Source organism: Chelonia mydas, chromosome 5 (genome assembly GCF_015237465.2).
Source record: "Chelonia mydas isolate rCheMyd1 chromosome 5, rCheMyd1.pri.v2, whole genome shotgun sequence".
NCBI lineage: Eukaryota > Metazoa > Chordata > Testudines > Cheloniidae > Chelonia > Chelonia mydas.
Window position 1 is genome coordinate 49,279,196 of NC_051245.2, and position 21,340 is coordinate 49,300,535.

General features: G+C 42.0%; 1 long non-coding RNA gene across 3 annotated transcripts in view; it reads right to left on the minus strand.

The window, feature by feature from the left end:
* Positions 1-236: 236 nt before the first annotated feature.
* Positions 237-21,340, minus strand: part of LOC122466089 — a 171,556-nt gene continuing 150,452 nt past the window's right edge. For all 3 annotated transcript variants that reach the window (XR_006291332.1, XR_006291330.1, XR_006291331.1), the window contains exon 4: positions 237-3,274. This is a non-coding gene — a long non-coding RNA (uncharacterized LOC122466089). The remainder of the gene's footprint in view (positions 3,275-21,340) is intronic.

The window sequence follows — 21,340 nt, forward strand, 5'->3', positions numbered from 1 at the left end:
TTATTCTCCAGTTCAGATATAATGGCAGGAGTTATATAGCTTCTCTTTTCTTTTGTTATTGTCACTTTTATACCCAGTGAAGTATTGACAACATCTTTAACTTGGACCTTTAGATCCTAGATTGATTTAGTTACCAATTCTTCTTTTCTGATCAATGCATATCATCCAGTTTGGCAAACTGAATCTTGGCTATGGGAAAAAAACAGTTTTGAGTATTTGAAATACAGTTCTTGCAAAGTGAGGTAGAAACAGAAGTACAGATAAGACAGAATTTGGTCCTCAGTTCTGTCAGTGTGAATCAGGGTATTTCATCGTAATGAGAAGGATTACTCTGTTTTCACTGGGGAAAATGAAAACAGAACTGGGCCACTAGTGCTCTTATCTTTAGATCTATAAGGCCATAAACTAAAACCATTCTCATGAGATTAAAAATCAAACCATTTTAATTAGTTAATTAACTTCCTTTTTTCAATATGATAAACATTAGACACTTCTATATACTTCCAGGTCAAAGATAACTAGTCAAACTAACATCAGATCCAATGGAATCATTCAATAATTTACCTTCTGATGCTGCCACTAGAGGTCAGACAATATAATGTCAGCATGAATACCGAAAAAAGTATTCCCCTTTCTCTTCTGCCCATATTACACTTTCAAATATACCAAACAAGACATATGCTGTGGGCATAATTTTCCTCTTGCTTACACCAGTTTTACACCAGAATAATTCCAATGAGTTCAATTCTTCCCTCTGATCCACCTATCCAACGCTATTGAAGTCAGTGGGGTTGCATGAGGCCGAAGATGTTTACACTCCTCAATCTGTGTACACCATAGTAATCATTTATCAGAAAAATAAATAATGTAACTAAAAGTTCAGGTTTCATGAAGATAAAAACTTTAATATGGATTAACTGTCAAGATGCAGAAGGTCATTTTCTGACAGCTTCCCCCTAATTTGGGGTGGTGGTGACTTTGGGGGGGGGGGGAGGTTGGTTAGATATCAGCAAGACCCTTGAAATGACTATATAGACCATTTTGATCTTTTCCTGAGTCAATTTAATGATATCCCAGAGGAATGATGTCAGGATTTCTTATGACTGTAGCATGTCATTCAATGTGATTTTGATTTTTTATACCCTCCAGGCATATGCATACAATCTAGGGTTATGTCCTGTAAGGGAACACTTCCATACGTCTGCCCTATACTCTTCCCTCCTAATCCTCCCCCGCATCATATCTTGTAAGAGAGGAATACAGCCTTTGCATTGCTGTTTTAGTTGCATTTCTGTATGTCATTTAGCACAGTCTAACACACATCTAGACAGTACAATGTGCACCACTTACCAGTTATACCAAACAAATAACTCACAGAACTCATGAGAGCTTATTTTCTGGTCATTTTCAATTTTCATTTTGAATTATAAGAATGGCTTTTCTGATATAAGTTTTTTTCTTGTATCGCTTCCTTATGTACCAGAGTTATGTTTTTCTCATAGAACAACCACCTAATAGCACAGACAGTTTAATAATATGTTTTCTTATTCTGTCCAAATGGTTCCACTCCAGAGAAAGTAACCTCCTGCACCAGGATCTCTCTCTAAAACCCAGACATTTTCATGTTCACCATGTTTCATGTTCCAGTCTCATTTGGAAATGCAATAAAAAAATCTGGAGCACACAAGGGTCTACACATAAATAAGTTTCTTGTGCTGGTTTTAGAGAGGGATAATTTATTCTGCCATCCTGTAAAGGAGAATGGTATTTACATCTCCTATATAATGCATGGAGATAAGAAAGACGTCAAAAACTTTCTGATGGCACCTGTTCAAGAAAAAGGTACAAAACAGTAAAGCTTAGCTCCAAAAAACATTTACTGTTTGCTCTAACACTGCATTTATGCACATATGCTTTCCATCATTCCAGTAATTAATCCACAAGGACTGCAGTTAGTGTGGTCATAGTGCCGGGAAAAAGTGGTAAAAAGTTTCTATCAAAGATTATGGGCCAAAAAAAAAAAAAAACAACAACAAAAAAAAGTTGTCTCACGCTTTTGTTTTTTCAGACTGTCCCTTCAGATCAAGTTAGTTTTGTAGAAAAAAATTACGTTTTGCATTTACCTGTAGATCAGAATAAACAACAAAATTATAGAGTGTTCTTTTTTCTTTCCAGAAGAACATTACCATTGTCTTATTGTCAGTAGCCGCTAACATCAGTGAGAGCCTGGGTACTGGTCAAAAGTAAAATGGTGGTGGTCTCTGCTCCCACAGGTGACAGTAGGGGCACGAGAATACAATAAGGGTACACAGAAGAGAAACAAAATGAAGGTAACAGATACCTTCACAATGACGTCCTCTTTTTTAAGCCCTGTTTAGGATTCAGTATCTCTAAAGCGCTACACCAGAGCGGCCACCCTGCTGCACACTTCAGTGTAGACACTATCTATGCTGATGGGAGGAGTTCTCCTGTTGGCATAGGTAATCCACCTCCCTGAGACCAGACCCCATAATATTGCCTTAATGTGGATGAAAACACCTTGGTTGTTCAGGTTTTTGGGTGGCTTATTTCGGTATAGTGAGATGTAAGACATAACTATGCACAGAACATTCCATTTCCTCCTCATCCACGCATAGACTCCAAACAAAAACCAGACAACTTCCTGTGTGGTGAGGATATGCCAGATTCCACTACTGGTCATGTACACTAGTCAACGGAGTAAAGTCAGTGTTATTTTGGGTCCACACTGGTATAAATGAGATCAGTATTTGGCCCACTGTAAATGGAGATGCAATCAATACAGTTTGAAATATTATACTAACTTGAAAATGAACCTATGCCCTATACACCTTTTAAATAGTTAGTGCTCAATAGAACTGCTGTAAAGTCCACAGAGACCCACATATCATCTCAAAAGCTACAGTACCTTTTTTAAAATGTTGGGACAATACACTTTGCCAGGATCTTATACATAGTGAACTAATAATCCTGTTGTGGGTTCTAAAGATAATGACAAACAGGATGTGTATTTGCACATGCTTTTCTCCTTGTGCTCAGATATCTAACATATTGCACACATTTTATTCTGCAGTTTTCAAAAAGAGTATCAGTGACCATGTTTCAGCTCTATCCTGCTGAAAGCATACACATGGTGTTTGTTCTGCGGGGCACAGGAAGGTCAGATGCAGCATACTGGTTGCAAAGCAAGATTCTTGGTGATCAGCCTCCACATCACTGGAATGGTCCAGAGGAAAGGTCTGCCCTGTGGGCAAGGCTAAAAAAGAAAAGAAAAAAGAAAAGTCAAGTCTCCATGTTTGGGAGCTGTAGAGCTGATCAAGGGTTGAGGCACTCATGTGAGTGAACCCTCCCACTGGCCATGTACGATATCTATCTGTTCTTGGTCTTGTGCTTTCCCCATAGTTGGACTGTGCAGCCTACAGGAGTTAGCGGAACCCCAGGCTGGAGCCTCCTTTCACAGCACCAGGTGAGGCACAGACAGCCCAGTCAGCAAAAAATAAAAGACTAAAAATAATCTTCTGAAGTTCTGGGTAATAGGGTAGTGTAGAGGAGAGGAGGACAGAGAAAAACAGTTTTCCTATCCTTAATCTTAGTAAGAGTGGTGGTTTCCTACCTCTGATTGTGAGAGAAAAAGAAATAGGAGACCCTTATATCCCAAATCACCACTGTGGATGCTGATCCCCAAGTCAGAATGGGGAGCTCATTTACCACTCTCCTATTATGTGTAGTTTGGGGCTTATATGTGATTTGTGTCCCAATAATTCCCCCTCTTCACCCAGATTCACCTCAGTAATGGAGCTCAGCTCCCATGACCCTTTTTAAGTTGATTTCCTGGCCATGACACTTTTAGCTATGGAAGAATCAGTCCCCTGGACAGTATTACAACATACAAGGAAATACAGAGCCTGCAGATGTCATTCCCATGAGCCGATTGCTGGCTATGTAACTCTGGTCCTGGGAAGGAGGCAGGCTTGGAATGACCCATAAAGCTGAAATCTCCAGCATGCAGACACTTCCAAGTAGTAGCCCCTTGGGCTGTGTCTAGACCAGCTGCTTTCCCCCTAAAACGTCTCACCATCACTAACACCATTACCACTCCAATGATGGCAACACTAATATAATAGGCAAGACACCAGTGACTGCTGACATCTTTACACTATACCATCAAGCCCTGTTCAGGCCAAGGCAAGACACCAGAATGACAGAGTGCTAGTAGCCACTGGCTCTTTGTCCATTCTAGAGTGGAGCTGCATCAGTGTTAGCAACAGTGGGAATTTTCAGAGAAGAAAGGCTGGTTTGGACAAGGCCTGTATGGGAGAGAGTGTAACGACCATGGCTGTGTAGATCAGGCCAGTGGAGGCCCTGAAGCTGCAGATGAGAATTTAACCGAGATTTGACTCACATGGGCCCTGATCCAACTCCCAGTGAAATCAATGGAAAGACTCCACTACAGAGTCTTCTCCAAACACAGCTCAGACACAGGAGACTATCTATCCCAAAGAGTTTGAAACAGCCTGAGTAAAAATTGCATCCCCTCACAATGAAGGAGGTTTTATAACCTCACTTATTAGTTCTCCAGTCATCCATAAATTCTGCCAGGATAGACAAGACATGAATTTTTAATGTAAAAAAATAAGAAAAAGCAATACAGGTAACAGGCCCATTTTCCCCCCTTTGCTGGTCACCATTAGCGAAATGAAGAGCTTTTAACTGAAAATAACTTTTTGTTTTGAGCTTGATCATTTAGATCCCATTCAGTTTGCAGATGGGATCTTAAAAAATAGGGTATTAATTATTTGTATTACATTAACATCCACCTGCACCAATCAGTTCCCTTGTGCTAGGTGCTGCAGAAACATGCAGTAAAATAACAGTGACTGCCCCAGCCAACTAAAAATCTTGGACATGACAAAATACAGCAGGTGGATGAAACAAACAGATGGGCGAGAGGCAGGACAAGGTAGCAATAATAGGAGAATGTGTTTGCATAGATCAGCTGTGTACATAGAGTAGCTCACCACCTGCCTCATCATTAAATGCACATTAAAGATAGCATTGCACTTTTCAAGAGAGGAAGGATTTTCCTGATTTGCTTGTTCAAAATGGCTCTCTCCTGTATGATGGTGGTTCCCTCCCTCCCCCCACTATGAAGATGGCTGAATTTCAGTGGTGCCAAACTATATCACTATATACTTTTCTCCAAGTGTTTTAGGATCCTTTAGGATGAAAAGTGCTATATCAATATATTATATGATTGTCAAATCCTAAGGATCTTATTTGGTTTTCCTGACTCCAATGAGAGTTTTTCATACTATAAACTATGTAAAAATCCACTTAAGAATTATGTATTTGACTCATTACTTATTAACTATTATTCATTTTTAATTATTTATTATTAATTATTATTATTAACAGCAGCATCTTCTCTATGGAGAAAATATCTTTTTCCAAGAACTGATTGAAAATTAGCAAGCCTTAATATATTTCATGCATGAGTTGCTTATGTAGCTGTATATCAAAAAGAAAAACAAATATATTGACTAGCTCCTTTTAACATTGCACTTGAAAGTTATTGCTTAACAGAAGATTTTGGCTAATTTTTTTTAATTAACACCCAGTTATGGGTACAGCTCCTGTTTCAAATCTTCTGACAAGGATTCAGAATGATCGGTCTGCAAGGATTGTATCTAAAGCTTGTTACAGAAGGAGAGACCTGGAAAGGAATTGCTTTTTCTATTATAAATGCAATCCAGCCCCACCCCCACTCCCTCAATCAGATACTGCCTTCTGATCTTTTGTAAGGAGTCTTCTTATTCAAATAGATAGAAACATCTTTGCAGCTCTGAAATATGAATGGCTAGGAAGATTTCTCCTTCAGGTCAGATACATAGTTGGGTCCCAGTCCAGCAGACACTTAGCACATGTTTAACTTTAAGTACATGCATAAGTGTTTGTAGGATTAGGGCTATATGGTAATATAAATAATCACATATTCAAACCTATATATATAATATAGGGATTCCCAGACATGCCTCATTCTCACCATGAAGCTATCGTGTAAGCCCATTCCTACCTCCATCTTTTCTCTCATCTCCTCCTCCTACTCTATCCAAGCCCCTCAGTTTCCGGCTCCTTCGGGCCACTCACCGCCTCCTCTCATGTATACCAGTTTTACTCTGGTGGAACTCAGTTGACTTCAAGGGTTTGTGAAATGAAACAATCCATTTCCAGTGTGTTAGCCCAGAATTTTTTATAAGAAACAAGAGATCACTTTGGCATCAGCTAGTGCTGTAGTGCAAAATTATATAAGCCAGATATGTCTAAACACTATTTCCGAGGTCAAATTTTTCTCCCTTTTTTTTGTTTAGATAATATGGATACCAAATCCTGCCCTTACTTTACACCCCACACCACCCCTTTGATGTCAGTGGGGTTCCACCTGGCGTAAGTCAGAGCCCATGTTGCCCCATAATTTGTGAATTTACTATAAGCATAATCAGCTAGAAGGATAGACAGTCTCAGGATGTATTGTCTTTTCCACAATAACGCTCTGTGACAAGATCCCCGGAGTGCAGCCTGGGACTGTGGGACCACTGTGCCCCCTTAACTCTCCCCAGCCTGGGCTGTCTTTTGCAACGCCTTGCTAGTGACCAACAACAAACCCTTCCAGGTGCTGTTATCACTCAGTACTACCGCATGTGGAGACCCATACCCAACTATATTGCATGAATGCTCCCAGAGCCACTCATGAATCACACAGGGAAAGGCACCAGAGCCAAATTCTCCCAGCTCCCAGCACTGTACCTCAGGAATATACATCTTGCACTGCTCAAGACAAGCAGTGCAAATTTATTAATTGGTTTACCACCTCATCAGTGGAAAGCAGATATACACCAGGCTTTGCAAAACCTGAGCAGATTTGCCACACACTTCATACAAACTCTCAGGTAAAGATAAACAGTAAAACCAAATTTATTGACTACAAAAGATAGATTTTAAGTGATATTAAGTGATAGGCAAAAAATCAGAGTTAGTTACCAAAATAAAATAAAGTATAAGCATGCAGTCTAAACTCTCAACCCTATTAGACTGGGCAACATCTAGATTAAGCAGTTTTTCTCACCCCACAGGGATTTCACCCTTGAAATCTGGGCCAGTCCCCTTAGTTGGAGTCTTCAGAGTGTCCTTGTTGCTTGCAGCATAGGTGGGTGAAGGAGAAAGGCCAAGCCTGGGCCCCCTGTGTTCAGTTTTATACCCTCAGTCCATGTGCTTGTAAAACACAATTCCCGCATGTCTGGAGGGCATTGCTAAGTCTCATACAGGTGAGTCATTGAATTGTAGCTCCCTTGCTGGACAATGGTTGTTGATGGGTTGTTTGACACCGCGCCCGGGTGTTGGTTACTTTCCTTGTTGTTGCCTCTGGGGAGCTAATATCTGGCTGATTCCCCAACTTACAGCATGTTTTAGTGACAACTATACAACACAATTCTCATAACCTAATATGCATTAATGATATACATATATGCAGTGATGAGCTGCCAAAATCTTAACAATGGGTTCCCTCCTCACCCCATGAGGGGGTCGTTGCCCACCCCCACCCCCCGGGACTCCTGCCCCATCCAACCCCCCCGTGTTCCTTGAGGCTCCCCCACCCCCAGGACCCCTGCCCTATCCCCTGACTGCCCCTAGAACCAGGCAGGAGGGTCTCGTGGGCCACCGTAGTGGGTGCCCACACCACCCCTAAGAGCCAAGAGGCACCTGCCGGGGTGCGAGGAGGGGAGTCCCGGAGATGCTTACCTGGGGCAGCTCCCAGGAGGCATCCGGCAGGTCCCTCTGGCTCCTAGGGGCGGGGGTGCATACCTGGGGGGGGATTAGGGGGAGCAGCTGCTCTCCCACTGATCACATCAAAAGTGACGCCTTAGGTGCTGACTCCCTGGGTGCTCCGGGGCTGGAGCACCCACGGGGAAAATTTGGTGGGTGCAGAGCACCCACCGGCAGCTCCCCACCCTGCGCCTGGCCCGAGCTCACCTCCGCTCCTCCTCCTCCCCTGAACGCACCACCCCACTCTGCTTCTCCGCCCCCTTCCCCGGCTTCCTGTGAATCAGCTGTTCGGCGGGAAGCCGGGGTGGGCAGAGAAGCAGGTGGCGGCTTTCTGCTCAGGCCAAGGGTGGCTGAGGTGAGCTGGGGTGGGGAGCGGTTCCCCTGCGCCCCCCTGCCAGGTTACCTGCTACGGCGCGGGCAGCCCTCCTTGGGCCCCCCCGCCCCAGCTCACCTCCACCTCCCTGGGCCTGAGCAAGGAGCCACAGCCTGCATCTCAGCCTGCCCCAGCTTCCCGCACGAACAGCTGATTCGCGGGAAGCCTGGGGGGGGCAGAGAAGCAGAGCAGGGTGGCACGTTCAGGGGAGGAGGCAGAGGCAGAGTGGAGGTGAGCTGGGACTGGGGGTGGGGTGGGGAGCTCTGCACCCACCAAATTTTCCCCTTGGGTGCTCCAGGGCTGGAGCACCCATGGAGTCAGCGCCTAAGGCGCCACTCTTGGCTGGTTAAATTTAGAAGCCCTTTTAGAACCGGTTGTCCCTCGCGGAACAACTGGTTCTAAAAGGGCTTCTAAATTTAACAACCGGTTCTAGCGAACCGGTGCAAACTGGCTCTAGCTCACCACTGCATATATGGATAGAGAAATGACTTTCAGCAGATCATAACCTTTTCCCTGATAGCCCTAATATAAAAAATGCCTTGTAAGGTGTCAAGCGATTAATCTCACTGTTAATAATAGAATACCATTTATTTAAATATTTTTGGATGTTTTCTACATTTTCAAATATATTGATTTCAATTACAACACAGACTACAAAGTGACAGTGCTCACTTTATATTTATTTTTATTACAAATATTTGCACTGTAAAAAACAAAAGAAATAGTATTTTCAATTCACCTAATATAAGTACTGTAGTGCAATCTCTTTATCATGGAAGTTGAACTTACAAATGTCGAATTATGTACAAAAAACCCCTGCATTCAAAAATAAAACAATATAAACCTTTACAGCCTACAAGTCCACTCAGTCCTATTTCAGCCAATCACTCAGACAAACAAGTTTGGTTCCATTTGATAATGCAGATATCCAGGAGATAATGCAGCCCACTTCTTGTTTACAATGTCACCTGAAAGTGAGAACAGGAGTTCGCTTGGCACTGTTGTAGCCGGTGTCACAAGATATTTACGTGCCAGATGCACTAAAGAGTCATATGTCCCTTCATGCTTCAACCACCATTCCAGAGCATATGCATCCATGCTGATTGCGGGTTCTGCTCAATAGCGATGCAAAGCAGTACGGACCGATGCACGTTCATTTTCATCATCTGAGTCAGATGCCACCAGGAGAAGGTTGATTTTCCTTTTTGGTGGTTCGGGTTCTGTAGTTTCTGCATCTGAGTGTTGCTCTTTTAAGACTTCCGAAAGCATGCTCCACACCTCGTCCCTCTCAGATTTTGGACAGCACTTCAGATTCTTAAACCTTGGGTCAAGTGCTGTAGCTATTTTTAGAAATCTCACATTGGTACCTTCTTTGCATTTTGCAAAATCTGCAGTGACAGAGTTTGTAAATCAAACAACATGTGCTGGATCATCATCCAAGACTTCTATAACATGAAATATATGGCAGAATGTAGATAAAACAGAGCAGGGGACATACAATACTCCCCCAAGGAGTTCAGTCACAAATTTAATTAATGAACTATTTTTTTTAATGAACATCATCAGCATGGAAGCAAAGACAAACTTGTTTGTCTTAGCAATTGGCTGAACAAGAAGTAGGACTGAGTGGACTTGTAGGCTCAAAAGTTTTATGTTGTTTTGGTTTTGAGTGCAGTTATGTAACAACAACAAAAATCTACATTTGTAAGTTACACTTTCATGATAGAGATTGCACTACAGTACTTGTATGAGGTGAATGAAAAATACTATTTCTTTTGTTTATCCTTTTTACAGTGCAAATATCTGTAATAAAAAATAATATAAAGTGAGCACTATACACTTTGTATTCTGTGTTTAATAGAAATCAGTATATTTGAAAATGTAGAAAAACATCCAAAAATATTTAATAAATTTCAATTGGTATTCTATTGTTTAACAGTGAGCAATTAATTTTTTTAATCACAGTTAATGTTTTTGTTAATCACATGAGTTAACTGCAATTAATCAATAGCCCTACTTTATATGTAATATCACAATTATATACAGATGAGGAATATGGAGGGTATGGGTGCTACCCCAAGGTACAGAATGTCTCACCCTCCATACCAAGGAACCCCTGCTTTGAGAGTCAATGGAAGAGAGCTCCAGGAATCCAGAAAGAATTGTGGGGGCATGAGGCCTCTGGCAGATTTGTGTGGATCTCAGAGGAGCCCACACCCGGAGCTGGAGCCCTCACTCCCCCTGAACCCCAATGCCCTGCCCCAGCTCAGAGCCTTCTCCTGCACCCTGAACCCCTCATTTCTGGCCCCACCCCAGAGCCCATAAACCCTTCCACACCCCAGCCCTGTGAAAATGAGCAAGTGAGCGAGGGTGGGGGAGAGTGAGCGAGGGAGGGAGAGGGGGATGAAGTGAGCAGGGGTGGGGCCTTGGAGAAGGAGTGGTGAAGGGGCAGGGCCTTGGGGTGGAGACGGGATGACAGATTTCCTGACTTTATTTATACTGTCACAAAACATTCATTCTCTTCAATTACTGTTGATACCTCCCACTTGGCCCAGGAAGTAGCATTTTCTAAGCCTGACACTAAAATCTTTTCTTTCTACACAGAGTGGCATTACAAACTCAACATCCGCTGCCCCTGAACCTACAGTAACAGTGGTATCTCTTACACTAGTATACAAGATACAATAGTATCTGTGGAAGGTGTTGAGTTTTTAATGCCTCTCACTGGAAACTCTCTTAATTTAACTTTTATCAGGCATAAACCGTGAATCCTGTGCAGTGTCAGCTGCTTCTACAGATCTAAATATTTAAGGACATATTTTCAGCTGTAGCCTCTAAACCCACACCACCAAAATCATGAATGAAACTGTGTGCAACCTGTATTTCTATATGCAAAGAGTATTTGTATGTGCAACTTAGGAAGTTGTTACAACCCTACTATTCTGCTTTCATGCACATTCAGATAAAGGCTAAGCTTTGCATGTGCAAATGGATGCAGACACAACATATGCACATATGAAATCAAAGAGCACTTTGAAGCTCACTGATGATTTGACCTTTGATGATAGCAGATTTCAGTTCCCAGGCAGAAGTGTGCAAACGAAGAGAGAGGGAAGGACCGCCATCATATTTATTTCAAAATATGCACTTTAAATGAATCTCCCTTGCTGAAGTCAGACTCTAATTTAAGCATTGAGATAGTGAGGCTAACATTTCAAAGTTAAGATATTTTTGAAGGAAATACAAACTACTGCTAACCCAACTGAAAGGCACTGGACAAAACTAGTATTTTTGGAAAGCCAGAATAGAAAGATAGTAACATTTTTCTATAAAAACAGCTCTATTTGGGTCATAAAACTGATCAAATATTTGCAGCACCATGCAAGACTCCCTGCTTGATAAAAAGCAGATAACCTCTAGACCAGGGGTGGACAAACTACGGCCCACGGGCAGGATCTGGCCCCTCAGGGCTTTGGATCCAGCCTGCAGGATTGCCACCCCCAGAAGCGGGATGGGGAACCACGGCCAACGGGAGCTTTGTGCGGAGCCCTCTGCCCCCCCCATCCCAGGCGTCACAGGGACGTGGTGCTGGCCGCTTCTGGGGGCAGGGCAGGCAGGGAGCTTGCCTTGGCCCCGGTGCACACCGCTGCCATACCGGAGCCACTCCAGGTAAGCAGCATCAGGCCGGACCCCGAACCCCTCCTGCACCCCACCCCCCAACTCCCTGCCCTGAGCCCCCTGCCTGCATCCCAACCCCCTGCCGCACCCTGCACCCCAACCCCATGCCCTGAGCCAACTCTCACACACCGCACCCCTCCCTGAACCACTGCCCTGAGCCCCCTCCCACACTGTGCACCCCCTCCTGCACCCCAAACCCCTTCCCTGAGCCCCCTCGTTTACCCCGCACCCCTCCACTGCCCCAACCCCTAGCCCTGAGCTGCTTCCTGCACATCACACACTGCACGCCTCCCTCCTGCACCCCAACCCGCTGCCCCAGCCCTACATTCATGGCCCTGCAAGCAATTTCCCCACCCGGATGTGGCCCTGGGGCCAAAAAGTTTGCCCACCCCTGCTCTAGACTAAAATTAAGAAAATGCCAGTCATAGCAAGCTCCAATAATCAGGATTGGAGCCAGTTCTACAGTGACTAGCTTGAAAGCCTCTCCCACTCATCACCTGTTATGTCACCTCAACTCACCCTGGATTTTACAAAGATATTTTTGCTTCCCATCTGAGCTGTCTTACTGTTCAAAGTCTCTGTGAGGGGAGGGGATGTGGGGAAGCATGGTGCTTTTAGTTGTCCCTGGAAGGCACATAGATGAAAGATGTCCCTTCTAAGTAAGAACTTCTGCCATTATGGTTTCAAACCACTGTGATACAACAGAGACTGACAGGCTTAAGGTCTTTCTCATGGTTCTTCAGAGGTGCTAGTTGAAAAGCTGCTTTTTTTTAAGCTTTGTTATCTGGGCTTGCTTCCAGTATTTACTTTACTTTACCAATATCTGTTCTATATTGTCTCTGTCACAGAGATTCAGATACTGTACCTTGTATTTTGTAGCCCTCCTGTTTCCTTTTAACTTATGACCTTTACTGAGAATGAATGCATTTGTCTGCAGACTGTCAGTAGAAAGGGTTGAATCACGTGGGTTAGGCATCAGTAGAAAGTGCTCAGTTGCTTTGTAATCCTTTGTATAGGGTTATTTAAAAGAAAAAAAAATGATAGAAAATAAGAAATGCAGGAGATTAGAAAGCTTACTCTGAGCCTTTGCTCCTGAACCACCAAGCAAATTTTAAAGTTTAACCAAAATTTTAAAAAAGTAAAACAAGGTAATTTGAAAAGGGATTTCATTATGTCCATTGCACATGCTTCTTGATTTCTTTTCTCATAAAAACAGTTCCCCACCCCCCATCTATACTGCTCACACAGGACGTGATCCTAATTGTATCGTCATGTGTAGAACCCTATGCTCACCTTGCGCCCCACTGAATTACAGGACTGTCCAGTATCTGTTTCGTAACATTGAGGTTAAAAAAAAATCAACACAATTTTGCTTGTCCCTCATTGTTTCACGGAAATCTATCAGATTTTTGTACTACACTCATCATTGTAGTACTGCATCTGAGCACCTTGAAACGACAGTCAGTTAAAGATCACATTAAAAATACTCATATGCATAACTAAAAGCACCTTCAGTTATTAAAAGTGTGTGAAAGGGTCAAATTTCAGAAAGAGAGGCTAATGGTCCCTTTGTAAAAGTGAGCTTGCACAGTAACTGCTTGCCTGCATTTGTTCACACAGTTGTACATGCAAATTAGGCATATATAAGTGATGAAAGAGGTCAGGAGAGCTGGCAGTTTCTGAAGGAGAGAATATTAAAGGCATGACTGCAAACTATCCCAATGTGAAGGAAAGAGAAGATGACTAGTAAAACGCCAATATGGCTGCATCAGGAACACTTTAATGATCTGAAAAAATCAAAAAGGAACCCTACAAAAAATGGGAACATGGAGAAAATTGAGAAGGATAAATGCAAGAGAATGGCATAAGCATGTAGGGACAAAATTAGAAAGGTTAAGGCACGAAATGAATTACACCTAGTAAGGGACATAAAGAACCTCTGCTTATTGCCTTTTAAATACATTAGGAGCAAGAAAAAGATGAAGGAAAGTGTAGATCCCCTACTAAGCAGGAAATGAGAGATAATAACTGATGACATCAAGAAGGCTGAGGTTTTTAGGGCATATTTTGCTTCAGTCTTCACTAAAAAGATTAATGGTGACCATATACTCAACACAATATTGACAACAAGGGGAAGGAACACAAGTCAAAATAGGGAAAGAAGGTTGAAGAATATTCAGATAAATTAGATGTATTCAAGTCAGCAGGGCCTGATGAAATTCATTCTAGGGTACTTAAGGAACTAGCTGAAGCAATCTCAGAACCATTAACATTAGCAACTATCTTCAAGAACTCATGGAAGTAGGTGAGGTCCCAGAGAACTGGAGAAGGGCAAATATAGTACCTATCTTTAAAAAGGGGAACAAAGAGAACCTGGGAAACTATAAACAGGCTTAATCTGCAGCAAGGTGAATTTAGGTTAGATAATGGGGGAGTGGGAATCTTTCCATCTTTAAGCTCTGGAATAGGCGTTGTAAGTAGGATGTGGAATCCCCATCATTGGAGGATTTTAAGAACAGGTTGGACAAACACCTGTCAGAGATAGTCTAGGTTTCCTTGGTCCTGTGACAGGACAGAGGGCTGGATTTAATGACTTCTCAAGTTCCCTTCCAGCACTACACTTCCAGGATTCTATACCCTGAAGTATTTATATCACTTATATTTGGATAAAAATGTATAACTGCATGTATTACATATATAAGTGCTTAATCATATTGAATGCAACCAAGTTATTGAGCTCAATAATATCTTTTGGGAGCAAATTTCATAGGTTAATTGTACACTGTATACAAGTCTTTGAATTCTCTTATCAGTTTTAAGTGGCAAAATTAATGTAAATAAAGTTGTTTAAAATTAAAAAGAAACCGTTTGCTTCTCTAAGAAAATTTTATCTCTCTGATCAGTGTATTTAATAGCCAAACCTACCATATAATGAAACCAGGCTCCAGCTCTAAAATTTATTTCTCGGCCCTTGCATTGCAGCTGAAATTGTTTTCTCCCTTTTTTTTGGTCATTGCATTGACCATGCACTTCTGGGTAGACACATCTTAATCTAAAAAGCCATCATAAATATCCCAGGTTCAGATTTGAGTTGCATTAACTGGAAAAGGCAGATCTCTCAAATGTGATACTCCAACAATCAATATATTTTCCTTTCAGAACTGGAGAGAGACACCCGCTCCCCCTTCTTCCCCAAGAGAAGGCAGGAAATCTTGCAGCATAAAAGGAAACCACACAATCTGCATGCTCAGGACATCTATCAGTATTGCTTCCTCCCTTGACAACATCATCCATGCCACACTATTGTTGCAGGTACTATACAAAGCCTGTGTTGGCAAGTTAATCCAAATAGCACTGGCTGAACATGGTGTGCTCACCAGCCATCTCGCTGGTTTAATACAATTGAAATGTGCCAAACCTACATTAATCACTTGTCCAATTTCCTTTAGCTCTTTCCTTTTTATGGGACTATAGTGTTAAAATTTAATGATGCGTTTCAGTGTTTTCTAATTTAGAAACAAAGGATTCGCCCCCGCCCCCAGTACATCAAGAACAGACTTCCATTTTGGTCCTTGTCCTCTTGCTGTGAAGCTGCTATTACAGAATTGCCACTGCGGACATCTGGTCATGGCAAGTTCTCATTATGAGGCATTTTGCTGCATTAAACTTGTTGCAGGATATTTTGTCAGTGACAGCTGGTCACAGACATTTCCTCTCTAGCAACATATATAATGGGGAATGGATTTATTATTTTGAACTCTAGGCCCCACAGATACCAACACAGATAGCATTTAGTTGCCACTATGATTCTGCAGTTTATCATACAAGATTCCTGCAATAAAATTTTACACAGTGAAATTTCACGGTGGCCAGATATCATGGAAGATTGCAATAACATGAAAGGCCCATGAAAGGAATTGTGCTTCCCAGGTGACTTGAGAGCATTAGCGGGGCGGGGAGGGGGAGATCTCTGGTTTCAAGTGTAGGAGCTATACCTTCTGCTCTAAGGGGAGAGCTTTAATCAAAATTGTCAAAGCCGGTTATTTATTCTTTACACATCAGAATGACAGTTTTGCTTTTCAGTGATGCCATAGGCAAGAATGGTTACATATTTCATTTTTTTCCCTTTAAGTCTTTGGTCCTGATTATTTCACATGTGGTTTGGCAAATGTGCCTTGCTCTTTAATGAGGGGTATAATTGCTTGGACGCCTCATTCCATCCTTTCCTTTGCAGTTCACATGATCAGTACATATCTCTAAATACAAAAAAATGTTAGCAAGTGAAAATGCTGAATTAAAATCAGTGTCGCTTTTATTCTTTGCAGCCTTTATCACCTAGGCTATGGTCTGGCATACTGGAGATTCAATGAAATCTAATTGAGCATTAGTACAGGCAGAGCATCCAGTACTGTTACTCATGCTGACTGACAGAATAATTCCCCCACACTCTACCCCAGCAACCTGCAGTCCGAACTAAATCAAACACTGTTAAACCCCACTGGGAATTTTGCCAGGTGAAGGATCCCAGGAATGGGTCTACAGTGACTCAGTCAGAAGAAACAATAGCAGAGTCATTTGATTTTTAACATTTTTTTTTTTTAAACACAGAAAGGAGGACAGGCAAGTACAAGACATTTCTTACACATTTAACTAAATCTTATGCAGGTTTTGTTGTTGTTGTTGTTTTTAAATTGTGTTGTGTTCTTACCAGAGCTGCGGGTAACATTTAGTGTCACAAATTGCAGAGACTGTTGTAAAGCCATTGCAGAGACTGGTTTTTTTGGCCATTGATCTGTAAATGAAATTATTTACCATATTCAGGCCTGCTCCTGCAAATCCTTACTTCCATATGGCAGTCACTGGATTCAAAAGAACTCATCTATGAATTGGGCTTTTATTAGAATTTTTTAAAAACAATTTATTCACCCCCCCCCTCAGGCAAATAGACTATAAAAGTGAACATAAACAAGAATTCCTCATATTATACACCGTAATTTACTAAGAGGCAAATTCTATCCACTTCCCTCACAGCGGTGTCCACCAATTATACTATGTAAGGCAGAGACAGGATTTGGATGGCAACAGGGATATAAACCCCTGTGCAGTGCAGAACCCACAGCAGCTGGGGAGGAGAGCAAGGGCAGGGCCAGAGAATCTGTTGTTCTGAGGGCTTGCCTTTTCTCCCCACCCCATAAAATCCAAACCTAGAACCAGATCAGAATTGTGTCTTTATTAAGGAGTGGCCTAAGAGCCTAGATTTGAAGTGTAGATCCAAGTTTTGCAACTTGAGCCCGTCCCTGCTTATAATTCACATTTGTTTATAATTATAAGATTCTGTCAGTGTCTTCAGATAGTAAGTATGGTCTTACTTCAGTTTATTGCTTCCAACAGAGGAATTTTTCCATGTGGTTCTTTCTCTAACCACTAATATTTCAAACCTGAATGTTATTTTTCCCCTTTAAGTTAGTTAATTTTTGTATTGCTATAATTTATCAGAACTATTTACTGTTTTTAATTAGCAGAAGATAGATATGCCTATCAACACAAAACCATTGACAGCCATCAGAATCAACTTCAAGATTCCTCTCTCATTAAGAAAATAAATGGCAGTCTCATAAGGCAGTTATTCAACATTAGCTGTGAACCATTGCTGCTAATTCACAGGAATTGTTTGCACACTAAGTATTAAATGCAGGCAGATTAATGTTTTATTAGAAGATTGGGATTCCCACACACACACACACACACCTCCAAATCAGAATTTTTTCAGTTTCTCTTTCTAACCTAGCCCAAATAGATCTGCTGGCACCCACTCCAGAAGAGACAGTTGCTGCTGGTTTGCAAAAACACACACGACCACCACCACCACCACACACATAAACCTCCACAAAACATTCATTAGATGGGTGTCAAACTAGGACTGAGCAAGTATATTAGGGGAATTATGTTTGCCTACACAAGCCAGAGCTGAGTTTACCAAACTGCATCCAGGACATGCTTGTTTCCTAGGGCACGCTTGCTTTCATTGAACATTATGTCCTTGCATACTATATGCAACTGGGGATTCCCCTAGTGTAAAGGAATTCCCAGGTGACAGAGCTACAATTCACCCCATCCTCCACAATCTCCAATATAAGGGATGTGACTGGAATGTGCTGTGCTCTGGTGGTCAGGGTCTGCCACAGCAGACGTTGTGGGCAATTGGAAGTGGCCCTGGAGACTGGGGAAGTACAAACCATTTTTATTCTCTCCAGTTGATCCTATACCAAGCCCAGTTTGGCCAGACACAAAGACAGACTCACAGAGAGCAAACTGCTTCCCTGCAAACCTAAAATAGTGTGCAGCCCCAGAATTCATAGATGTTTAGATCTCAAGTTTAGGTTCAGGCTCATTTTGACAATAAAATAAGTAACACCACTGATTAGTCCTTTAATTCCTGTGATTGCTGCTTCATCTCTTCTAGGTCTTTTATCAACTTATTGTTTGAGAAAGTTAATATAGGGTCCACTTGGTTATGTGGAACAACACAGTATAGCTGTTAGTTCAGGATGGTACTGGCACAATGCTGCTTGCCATTCCGGAAAAAGTGTTTTTCTAATGAACTCTCACCAAGCAGACACAGAATCATAGGACTGGAAGGGACCTTGAGAGGTCTTCTAGTTCAGTCCCCTGCACTCATGGCAGGACTAAGTATTATCTAGTGCATCCCTGACAGGTGTTTGTCTGACCTATTCCAATCATGGAGATTCCACAACCTCCCTAGTCAATTTATTCCAGTGCTTAACCACCCTGACAGCCACCTTGACCATCCTAATGTTCAACCTAAACCATCCTTGCTACAATTTAAGCCCATTGTTTCTTGTCCTATCCTCAATGGTTAAGGAGAACAATTTTTCTCCCTTCTCCTTGTAACAACTTTTTATGTACTTGAAAACTGTTATGTCCCCTCTCAGTCTTTTCTTCTCCAGACTAAACAAACCCATTTTTTTCAGGTTTCAGAGCGGTAGCCGTGTTAGACTGTTTCAGCAGAAAGAGCGAGGAGTACTTGTGGCACCTTAGAGACTAACAAATTTATTTGAGCATAAGCTTTCATGGGCTAAAGCCCACTTCATCAGATGCATGCAGTGGAAAATACAGTAGGAAGATAGATAGAGAACATGAAAAAATGGGGGTTGCTGTAACCAACTCTTAACAAGACCAATTGATTAAGGTGGGCTATTATCAGCAGAAGAAAAAAAAACTTTTGTAGTAATAATCAGGATGGCTCATTTCAAACAGTTGACACGAAGATGTGAGTAACTGTAGGGGGAAAATTAGCACGGGGAAATAGTTTTTAATTAGTGTAATGACTCATTCACTCCCAGTCTTTATTCAAGCCTAATTTAATGGTGTCCAGTTTGCAGATTAATTCCAGTTCTGCTGTTTCTCGTTGGAGTCTGTTTTTGAAGTTTTTTTGTTGAATATTTGTGACTTTTAGATCTGTAATTGAGAGTCCAGGGAGGTTGATGTGTTCTCCGACTGGTTTTTGAATGTTATAATTCTTGACGTCTGACTTGTTTCCATTTATTCTTTTGCATAGAGACTGCCTAGTTTGGCCAATGTACATAGCAGAGGGGCATTGCTGGCACATGATGGCATATATCACATTGGTAGATGTCCAGGTGAACAAGCCTCTGATAGTGTGGCTGATGTGATTAGGTCCTATGATGGTGTCCCCTGAATAGATATGTGGACACGGTTGGCAACGGGCTTTGTTGCAAGGATAGGTTCCTGGGTTAGTGTTTTTGTTGTGTGGTGTGTGGTTGCTGGTGAGTATTTGCTTCAGGTTGAGGGGCTGACTGTAAGCGAGGACTGGCCTGTCTCCCAAGATCTGTGAGAGTGAGGGATCGTCCTTCAGGATAGGTTGTAAATCTTTGATGATGCGCTGGAGAGGTTTTAGTTGGGGGCTGAAGGTGACGGCTAGTGGCGTTCTGTTACTTTCTTTGTTGGGCCTGTCCTGTAGTAGGTGACTTCTGGGTACTGTCAATCTATTTCTTCACTTCAGCAGGTGGGTATTGAAGTTGTAAGAACTCTTGATAGAGATCTAGTAGGTGTTTGTCTCTGACTGAGGAGTTGGAGCAAATGCGGTTGTATCTTAGAGCTTGGCTGTAGACAGTGGATCATGTGATGTGGTCTGGATGAAAGCTGGGAGGCATGTAGGTAAGTAAAGTGGTCAGTAGGTTTCCAGTATAGGGTAGTGTTTATGTGACCATCGCTTATTAGCACTGTAGTGTTCAGTCTTCCATTTTAGGTCATGTTTCCTAGACCTTTAATCATTTTTGTTGCTCTTCTCTGGACTTACTCCAATTTCTCCATCTCTTTCCTGAAATTTGGCATCCAGAACTGGACACAATACTACAACTGAGGCCTAATCGGTGTGGAGTAGAGTGGAAGAATTACTTCTCGTGTCTTGCTTACAACACTCCTGCTAATACATCCCAGAATGATGTTTGCTTTTTTTGCAATAGTGTTACACTGTTGACTCATATTTAGCTTGTGAGCCACTATGACCCCCCAGATCCCTTTCTGCAGTAATCCTTCCTAGGTAGTCATTTCCCATTTTGTATGTGTGCAATTGATTGTTCCTTTCTAAGCGGAGTGTTTTGCATTTGTCCTTAGTGAATTTCATCCTATTTATTTCAAATGATTTCTCCAGTCTGTCCAGATCATTTTGAATTTTAATCCTATCCTCCAAAGCACTTGCAACCCCTCTCAGCTTGGTATCATCTGCAAATTTTATAAGTGTACTCTCTATATCATGATCTAAATCACTGATGAAGATATTGAACAGAACTGGACCCAGAATTGATCTCTGCGGGACCCCACTCACTATGCTCTTCCAGGTTGACTGTGAACCACTGTTAACTACTCTCTGGGAATGGTTTTTCAACCACCATATAGTAGCTCCATCTAGATTATATTTCCCTAAGTGGTTTATGAATGTCATGCGAGACAGTATCAAAAGCCTTACTAAAGTCAAGATATAACATGTCTACTGCTTCCCCCCATCCACCAGGCTTGTTACCCTGTCAAAGAAAGCTATTAGGTTGGTTTGACATGATTTGTTCTCGACAAATCCATGCTGTCTGCTACTTGTCACTTTATTATCTTCTAGGTGTTTGCAAATTGCTTAATTATTTGTTTCATGATCTTTCCAGGTACTGAAGTTAAGGTGACTGGTCTGTAATTCGCTAGGTCATCCTTATTTTGCTTTTTATAGATGGGCACTATATTTGCCCCTTTTCCAGTCCTCTGGGATCGCTCTCATCTTCCATATTACACAACTGTAACATGCACCTCTAACTTAAAGAGCCTGACAGTGGGACCCAGAATAATACACATGGATACATCCCTCTTTTGCCCTGCTTCCTTGTGTTCTTTCATATTTAGCCTAGATTGTAATTTCCTTGG